This window comes from Danio aesculapii, chromosome 12 (assembly GCF_903798145.1).
Source record: "Danio aesculapii chromosome 12, fDanAes4.1, whole genome shotgun sequence".
Classification (NCBI taxonomy): Eukaryota; Metazoa; Chordata; class Actinopteri; order Cypriniformes; family Danionidae; genus Danio; species Danio aesculapii.
Window position 1 is genome coordinate 43074532 of NC_079446.1, and position 11106 is coordinate 43085637.

Genomic DNA, 11106 nt, shown 5'->3' on the forward strand with positions numbered 1-11106 from the left:
GACTGGTTTCTTGAACATGACAATGAGTTCATTGTACTCAAATGGCCTCCACAATCACCAGACTCAATCCAAACAGAAGATATGCATCATGGATGTGCAGCCGAAAATCTGCAGAAACTGCATGACGCTATCATGTCAATACGGACCAAAATCTCAGAGGATTATTTCCAGTACCTTGTTGAATCTATGCCACGAAGAATTAAGGCAGCTCTGAAGGCAAAAGTGGGTCCAATAATTTAATAATTTAAAAATAGACAAAATAAAAAATGTATAATCAAATGCACTATATAGAATTAAAATAACTAAACATGAATGTCATTTTAGACACCTTTATTGAAATGCTTAACAGTTTTTAATGCTTGAATGGTTCATGAATAGACATACATGAAATTAACATGTTTATCACCAAAGTTTGTGCAGATTTTGGGCTAAATATATTAATCAAATTTCACCATTTCATCATTTTACATTAAGCCTTTTTGACACCTAAAGAGCCTCCATACACACCTGGATCATAAACAAAACTCAACACTTTTAATATTTACAAAATTGTCAAATTAGTTAAAAAGATGGTAACTCTTAAAAAAATGCATAAAGTCTGAAGAAATGTAATCTAAAAACATATAAAAAATATATATATATATAAACAGTTGAAGTCTGAATTATTAGCCCCCTGAATTATTAGCCCCCCTGTATATTTTTTCCTGTATATTTTGTTCTGTAGACTATCGTAAAAATACATAGCTTAAAGGGGCTAATAATTTTGACCTTAAAATGTTTTTATAAAATTAAAAACTGCTTTTATTCTAGCCAAAATAAAACAAATAAGACTTTCTCCAGAAGAAAAAATATTATCAGACATACTGTGAAAATTTCCTTGCTCTGTTAAACATAATTTGGAAAATATTTAAATAAGAAAAAATTTTAAAGGAGGCTAATAATTTTGACTTCAACTGTATATATAGTTGAAGTCAGAATTATTAGCCCCCTGTTTATTTTTTTCCTCAATTTCTGTTTAACGGAGAGAAGATTTTGTCAACACCTTTCTAATAGCTTTAATAACTCATTTCTTATAACTGATTTATTTTCTCTTTGCCATGATGACAGTAAATAATATTTGTCTAGATATTTTTCAACATACTTCTATTCAGCTTAAAGTGACATTTAAAGGCTTAACTAGGTTAATTAGGTTAACTAGGCAGGTTAGGGTAATTAGGAAAGTTATTGTATAATAATGGTTTGTTCACTGTACTCAAATGGCCTCCACAGTCACCAGACTCAATCCAATTCAGCACCCTTTGGATGTGGTAGAACGGGAGATTTGCATCGTGGATGTGCAGCCAACAAAACTGCAGCAACTGTGTGATGCTATCATGTCAATATAGACCAAAATCTCTGAGGAATATTTCCAGTGCCTTGTTGAATATATGCCACAAAGGATTAAGACAGTTCTGAAGGCAAAGGGGTACTAGAAAAGGGTACTAATAAGGTGTAGCTAATAAAGTGGCCGGTGTGCAGGTATGTATATATATATTTAATATATATATATTTATTTATACACACATACACACACACACATTTGGTTTGTTTGTTCCCTTAGTAAAATTATACATATTAAAAATGTATTTAATGTTTTTTGCTTTTTTAACTTTAATTTCATGCATAACACTCAAAGGTGTTACAAGAGTTCAGAAGTATTTTTACTCCAACATCCGTTTTATTTTTTTATTAACAATATCTATCATCTAGAATATTGATGCATATTACATTTTTAATATTAATAATTGTTATATTAATACAAACCAAAGCCATGCAATAACTTTAATGTGTGCTCTTATTTGAGATTCATTATAAATATATTCCTGGAAGGCTTTTGGCGTTTACAAACGTTACTTAAATCATATGATGGCAGATATATTTATATTGCTCAGAAGGGAACAGTTATGATGGGAAATTCTGCTCCTAGTCATATATAATGTGTGACAAAATAAAGCCTGCAGTGTTGCGCCGGTATCGGTCAGTTGTTTTACTAAAGACTGTCCTGAGGAAAGCTCACATTCACTGCTGTCCTACATTCACATACACACAAGGGCAAAATCAATAACCTTTACCAGAGCTAATGTCTCTCTCAAACACCATTTAAACACAGGAAAGTGGGTGAATATAGCCAGCCTCTAATGGTAAAAATGTATTTAAATTTAATTAGTTTTATAATCACACTTCATAAAATCAGTCTACAGGAATCAGTCTTGCTTGACATTCTCCCTTTGTACAAGTCATCAGAGGGGAAAGCCCCGCCCTATAGTGACGATCTCTCCCTCATTAGCATAAACTGCCCTGAGTGTGAAGCAGCCATCTTCTATTAAGAGTTTTTATGCCATACTTGTTGAAGATGATATCAGCATCTAGGAGGATTTTAAATGTGGAGTTTTATGGCACAGAAATGAACACTAATCTCCATTGACTGCCTTCTTCTGAGACACTTTCATTTTCAGATTTTTACAGAGATAACGTTAGCAGAGATGGGTTGAGGATCAAATATTTATACTCAAGTAAAAGTTCAAGTGCATGAAAGAATCTTGATTTCTTTTTAAAGTAGAAGAAAAGTTAAAAACTAAACTTAAAAGTTACTAAAGTAAGGATAATAAAGTATCTGATAAAAATATTACTTAAGTTAATGGTTACTAAACTGTAAAAATATCCACAAATTAGCAGTTTTCAGATTGTTGTGATTCTGGTTTTTATTTTTCCCTGTTTATTTATGCTTTAACTGCATTATAGGAACTTGATCTTTCTTCCTATAACTCGTAACCTTGAAAAGTTTTAAAAGTGACTTTTCTAAACATTTTTAATAGTTAAATAAAGTTAAATAAAGTGATATATTGTCTGTGTTGGTCTTGTATATTATGGTACAAAAACCTTGAAATAAACCGTCTGTGCTTTTTCTTTTATTTTACAGACTTATTTCTCTATATGTTATTTCTTATACAGTATATTATTTAAAATTATGTTAAAATGAACCTTTGTTCATGAACCTGTGTTTTAGGGTTGCAGGGTTTACAAAATATTTGTCTGCTTGCACTAGAGAACATATAAGAGAAAACACTTTTGGCTTTGTTTTAAAGATCTAAGCGCAAAGTCTGAAGCGCATGGCACAAAAGCATTAAGGTCATGTCCGAATCCGCTATTTTTAGGACAGAAATATACAATCTGCACCCTGGGTTGTGCTTTTTTTAATGAGTTATAGGTGTGTCTTGAGCATAACGTGCATTACACCAATCAGAGTCTCATCTCACATTCCCTTTAAGAGTCAATTGCATCACGCCATGGCGCATATTTACATGGCAGACTTTGTAAGTGTAAAACTGAATGGAAAAACTGAATGCTTCACTAGCGAGAAAACAGTTAAACAGACCATCTACAGCACAAGAATAAAGAATGAGCCTCCTCCATTCAGCCTCTTTACTTTACTCCTTTACTTTCGTGGAGTAAGGAAACGGTGACAACACACTCCACTGAAGACATCTTTCAGCCTACATATTTAATTTTGTTTGATAAGCACAAAGATTTGTTTCAAAACTATTTCTAAATTCAGTTCTAATTTCAAGCAAATGAATAAATCAACAATAATAACGAAGTGTGGTCAAAAAACTGAGTTATATACAAACATACATCCTATTCTTATGCTCCATATGATGATGTATACGTCCAAAACCCGACAGGCGGACAAATCTAAACTTGTTTTTATTAAAACCGATATAAATATGCATATTATAAATAATACAGCTAATAATAATAACATTATACAAATGCAAACTGTCATGAATAAACTGAAAAAAGCCTGAAAAAAAAAGGTTTTTATATTTATGTAGAAAATAAATATATATTTTTTAGATATTAATCCTTTCATTTTTTTTATTTGTAAAGATATTTGTGTATTGCTGCACATCCTCTGCATCTTAAGCAATGTGTAAGCATTTGTAATGAGTAACGCACGCTGCGCTGGACTTTAGAGCAGCTTTCAGTTGGTCAGTGGCACTGTCTAATTTAGTTCCTCAAAATAGCAACACGTCAAACAATGCGCCTCAAAGCCTGGTTTAAACTTGACGCATCTGTTAGTTCGATTGAGTGCGTGGCGAATGTGACGTCATCGCTGTGTTTGCGAAGGTTTGCTTTGGGTGCACGCGACATGATTTCGGCTGGCGGAGCGCGTATGTTTTTGGAGACTCGAGCAAACAGTTCGCGCGGCGTCGCATTTGATTTGAGTGGAATATGAAACACTGTGAAAATTTTGTCTGAAACAGAATGACTGTACAGACATCTTTATGATCCATCCATGCGTGATCATGGGGAGAACCAGATGACCAATAATTATTGGCTAGAAATTGCAACAGCCGTGGGAAAGGAGGAAAGTTTTTATAAAAGTTTAGAAAAACTTGAGGGATAAATTTGTTAAAACCAAAAAGAAAGGCCATGGCAAAAGTTTTAATACACAATTACAGAATATGTTTTTCCACCATTCATAGGTTTAACTCTGATGTATATATTACAATTTAGAATTTAAAACAATTTAATATTTACAAAACTAAAATTAAATCACACATTATTTCTTTGATAACTGGAAAAGAATATTTAAACCTTTCGGTTTACAATATACTGATGCCTTATTTTTCTAGGGTTTATTGTTGATAATGGTAAGAAAGTCATTCATTCATTTTCTTTTAGGCTTAGTCCCTTTATTAATCTGGGGTCACCCTAGCAGAATGAACCGCCAACTTATCCAGCAAGTTTTTATGCAGCGGATGCTCTTCCAGCAGCAACCCATCTCTGGGAAACATCCAGACACACTCATTCACACTCATACACTACGAATTTAGCCTACCCAATTCACCTGAACCACATGTCTTTGGACTGTGGGGGAAACTGGAGCACCCGGAGTAAACCCACGCGAACGCAGGAAGAACATGCAAACTCCACACCGAAATGCCAACTGACCCAACCGAGGCTCGAACCAGTAATCTTCTTGCTGTGAGGCGACAGCACTACCTACTGCGCCACTGTGTCACCCGTCAGGAAATCAAACAACCTAAATTTGTTTCCATAAAGCATGATGCTCTTCAAATAAATAATCATCCTCTTTTGTTTTTAATATATATATATATATATATTATTGCCTTTTTAGCATATCAGGACAAACCAGCCAGACAGTGAATTGTTGAGTGGGTTAAATGAAAAGTCTTTAGTTTTTTGATTTTTAGTAAGTGTACTTTGCTTTTATTATTGCCGTAATAAACATATACTTGTAGAGTAACCCATGCTCTGTTGTCATTAATACTTTAATAAACTTTAAAAGGTAGAACTGTCCGAGATATGAACAAAAGCAAGTGATGCATCAAAGATTGAGTTAAAAAAATCTTGAATGGTTTTAAAATCATTAAATAATTTATAAAATTAATTAGTTTCAACATATTGAATGATATTAATGATATGACGTAGTTCCAAAAACTTCTACTTCTCTGTTTATCCGTCTGACCTTACAGTGGGTTTCTTTTGACCGCCCCCTACTGTTTTAAATAATATCACAACGGCGAACGTGTCAAGTATAAAAGTCAGCGAAGGTGCGCAATGCGGCGCCAGACGAAAGTTTAAATCAGGCTTAACACACCTCCTTTATAGACCAGCACACCCATGAGTCCACAAAGTGGTGCAAATGGATTTGCTATTTAAACAACCTGGTGCAAAACGTGAAAATTAGACTTGAGCTGGTCTGAAAATAGCCGGGTGTATGATAGGGGCCACACATTCTAGGGACATCTGAGGCTTATTTTACATCTTGTTAAAAGCGGCATAATAGGTCACCTTTAAGACTGGATTAAATTCTCTGACTCCTAACATCAAACATCCTAAATTTATCATGCTTTATAAAGAATTATGCTCTTCAGATAAATAATCATCCTCTTTTGTTTTTAAATATATATATATAATGAATAAAAGATTAAGATTTATAAACAGTGAAAGCGTGGCCTAGTCTGCATGTAAACTGTTTTTAAACTCCTATATGGACATGCAATGTTGTTGAGCACAGAATTAATTGGTTTCTATTGACTCAGTCATTTATAGTAAACATTTAATTAAACAAATCTTTGGGGTGCGTTGATAGCCAGGGGAATTAAGCCAGAATCCTCAGTGCCGGTGCAAAAAATCCATTATAAATGAAGCATCGGGGGTAAAGAACTACTAATTGCATCGTAAAACTGGGCAGTGGTGATATGCTGCTAATTGCAGTAGATTTGTCATAAAGAGAAGCAGCATAATGAAGCTCTTTTAGTTCCTACGTGCGTCGGCATGAATGTTTTTGTCCCAAAGGCTTATCAGACCTTTCTGTTGTGCAGGAGTAAATATAATTACAAATAAAAATGAATATGAATATATATGCTTTTTTCTATTTGACAAGTTAGATGATCTAACAAAACCAATACAGATTTAATTTTTACACAATAATATACATATGATCATTATATTAAGTGATACAAATAAAAATTAAGAATAGATATATGATCTGAATGAGTGTAGTTATTTTGAGTAGTATTTCTTAATAAATAAATAAATAAATAAATAAATAAAATTCATGAATGAACTGCCAACTTATCCAGCATATGTTTTAAGCAGCGGATGCCCTTCTAGCTGCAACCCATCACCGGGAAACACCCACTTACCCACACACACACTACGCACAATTTACCTTACCCAATTTACCTATAACGTATGTCTTCGGACTGTGGGGGAAACCGGAGCACCCGGAGGAAACCCACGCCAACACTGGGAGAACAGGCAAACTCCACACAGAAATGCCAACTGTTTTTAATTCTGGAACACAATTATGTTTTATGTCAGTAATGCTGACTTGTCACTCAGTATAGGTGGGATTGATTTGGTATATGTCGAGTTGTTGAGCCTACACATTTCTCTGTAAATTATTATAATTTTTTTTTTATTTAATTCTTTTTTTTCTCTTGTGCTTTCTGGATGATATTGTTTTATGTTGTGTTCGACTGTTTGTGTATTGTGAAATGGACTTGCTCTGTTTATGTTATTGTTTATTTTAATAATAATAATAATAACAACAATAATAATAATAATAATAATAATAATAATAATAATAATAATAATAATACAAATAAATAATAATAATAATAATAATAATAATAACAATAATAATAATAATAAAATAATAACAATAATAATAATAATAATAATAATAATAAATAATAATAATAATAATAAAAACAAATAATAATAATGATAATAATAATAATAATAATAATAATAATAATACAAATAAATAAATAATAATAATAATAATAATAATAATAATAAATAATAATAATAATAATAAAAACAAATAATAATAATGATAATAATAATAATAATAATAATACAAATAAATAAATAAATAATAATAATAATAATAATAATAATAATAATAAAAAAAAATAATAATAAAAACAAATAATAATAATGATAATAATAATAATAATAATACAAATAATAATAATAATAATAATAATAATAATAATAATAATAATAATAATAATAATACAAATAAATAAATAAATAAATAAATAAATAAATAATAATAATAATAATAATAATAATAATAATAATAATAATAAATAAATAATAATAATAATAATAATAATAATAATAATAATAAAAATACAAATAAATAATAATAATAATAATAATAATAATACAAATAAATAATAATAATAATAATAATAATACAAATACATAAATAATAATAATAATAATAATAATAAAAATAAATAATAATAATAATAATAATAATAATAATGATAAAAAATTATTATAATAATAATAAAAATAAATAATAATATTAATAATAATAATAATAATAATACAAATAAATAATAATACAAATAAATAATAATAATAATAATAAAAATAAATAATAATAATAATAATAATAATAATAATAATAAAAATAAAAATAAATAAATAAATAAATAAATAAATAAATAAATAAATAATAATAATAATAATAATAATAATAATAATAATAATACAAATAAATAAATAATAATAATAATAATAATAATAATAATAATAATAATAATAATAATACAAATAAATAAATAAATAATAATAATAATAATAATAATAATAATAATAATAATAATGATATTGAATAATACAGCAATAACATATTTGTCTAATCTATATACTTTAAATGTCCATCAGTTCAAGAAAAGAGTCACCATCTAGATCAGGGGTGTCCAAACTTGATCCTGGAGGGCCGGTGTCCTGCAAATTTTAGCTCCAACTTGCCTCAACACACCTGCAAGGAGGTTTCTAGAAAGCCCAGTAAGAGCTTGATTAGCTAGCCCAGGGCTGTTTCTCAATATGTGTTATTCAGCGATCTAGCGTCCTCATGTAACGTCATCATCAACTGCTAAAGTTCAGTTTCAAAACTCAAGACCGCAAAAACAAAGGATGTGTGAAAGTTCCCGCGAGTGTTTGTGATATTGAGGATGCATCGATGCAGATCTGAGCAGAAAACTGAGAAGGGTCTGGCTGCCGACACGATGCAATCGATTGCATCGGTCTGAGATTGCATCATGTCTGCAGACAGACTCTGTTGGAAAAACTTGCTCGAGAAGTCCCAGAAGTTATTGCGGCTGAATAAAGAAGGTGGGAAGCGCAGCATTTCATATAGATTTATTATTAAAGTTCAAAGATATAACTTATTTACCTCAGGAGTTTCCCTAAATGAGACGGTGAAAGTAAACATCAACATCTTTATAAAGGAATAAACACATTAGAAGTGTTTATTTGCTGAAACTCGTATTAAAATCTGTTTTATTTGTATTGTGCAACGTATATTTGTAAGGTCTTTGTGCATGTTATACATATGTTGAAAAGGGAAAAAACAATAAATCGCTGTGTGAATGCTGTCATGTTTAAATCATTTCCCATTAAAAATGTGTGAAGGTCATGTGACCATCAGGAAGAACGCAGCATCTCATTTCTCAGAGGACGCGTTCTCTATTCTTGTGGTCTTTTGACTTCGTTCTTCCGAGGTGACCTGACGAGATCGGTCTCCACAAGAACGCAAGTCCGTTCTCTGCGTTCTTGGAATTGAGAAACAGCCCAGGTGTGTCTGATTGGGTTGGAACTAAACTTTGCAGGACACCGGACCTCCAGGACAGAGTTTGGGCACCCCTGATCTAGATTCTCCAGAAAGTCATAGAAAACTTTGCAAATAGACCAAAATATATGAATTTTGTTTTTCAATAAATAGGTTATCTTTTCTAGGGCAAAGCAAGAGGTCATCCCCTTTATCCACCGAGACACTCCAGGACTGTCTGATTTTTTTTCCAAGGTAACACAATTACATATTTAGATATTGCAGTAGTTTTTATTTCAGTTTTAAATAATTTTGTTGTGGATTTTTGTCATTTCTATATTTATTATTAATATTTATTTTAAATTGATCAGAAAATGAAAAAAAAAATCTTTGGCAAGAGGCTTAACAACTCTGGTAAAATAAAATAAAATATTTTTTTATTAAAATCAAAACTCTATAATTAAAATCAGTCAATTAATTATTTAACTAAAATAGTTCAAATAAACAGTTACGTAATTAACAGTTACATAGTTAACTAATGATATAATAGTTAACTATTAAAAATAAAAATATATCAATTAATAAATACAGTTGAAGTCAGAATTATTAGCCCCCCTGAATTGTCAGCCCCCTGTTTATTTTTTTCCCCAATTTCTGTTTAATGGAGAGCAGATTTTTTTCAACACATTTCTAATCATAATAGTTTTAATAACTCATTTCTAATAACTGATTTTTTTTTATCTTTGCCATGATGACAGTAAATAATATTAGACTAGATATTATTCAAGACACTTCTATACAGCTTAAAGTGACATTTAAAGGCTTAACTAGGTTAATTAAGTTAACTAGGCAGGTTAGAGTTATTAGGAAATTTATTGTATTATTTTTCTGTTTCACATTCTTCGGGTGATTTAAAAACACAAACATTTCGGCACAATGCCTTCCTCAGTGTGTGATTGTAAAAAGAAAAACAGTACGAAGCAAATACTTGATGAGTGCGAATCATTACCTTTTTGAATAAATGTTATGTAAAATGGCTTCCAAACTTTTATTATGAAAAATATTCCTTCTATATCGTGCCGATGCTTTTATTTAGAACACGACCTAAATCAGGTTTTAGGCTGGATAGTCAGACTCGCTCCTGTTGGCGTCGTCAATATGTGCTTGCGTGTGTTTTGAACCAGGAGTGCAATACCTAGTTCAACCACTGGGTGTCAAACTTACATACTCCACCTTTAAGTAGTTATTTATATAATAATTAACTATTAAAAAATTAAATAGTATAAAATTAAATACATGTTTGGCTTGCTAGTGCTTGGCCCCTAATGTAAAACACTATAAAGCTTGACAAACTAATATTAACAGTTTTGAAATCTCTCCACCTTCTCTTTTAGCCGCTTTTCCACACATTGGTGTTGCTCATTAAGGCCTGTCAGACAAGGTTGCTTGTTTTTCTAAGCAGATCTGGCAACACCGACACGCTTGTTTACTTGTTCTTTTCACAATTGTGATGCCGGACTGAAGTCTCAGCGAGAAAGCACTCACATCTCCACACATGAATCAGTAAATACACCTTAATGGATTTGTTTGAACTACTACAGACGTACGGGGGAGAAAAAAAAATAAAGCAGTCTGATCCCTCCAAACTCAGAGGCGAGATTTGATTGTGAAGCAGCTTTTTAGGACTCCTGCCCATTAGTGTTGTTTACCTTAATACCAGCAGACACATGCCTGACATCTTCCTGACATCAGCTTCATTCTCTTCACGTCTGCAACACATAAATGGGCTTTCAAAACCTGCCCAATTATCATGTCCTGCACGTGGTGTCAAGGGATACAATCATTTTCTTTTTTTTTACTTCACATTTTAACCCACATCGCATCAGCTCTCAAATAGCTGGATTCCATTACAGCCATTAAACGGCCCTAATTAATTATGCAATAAACTACTTTGTACT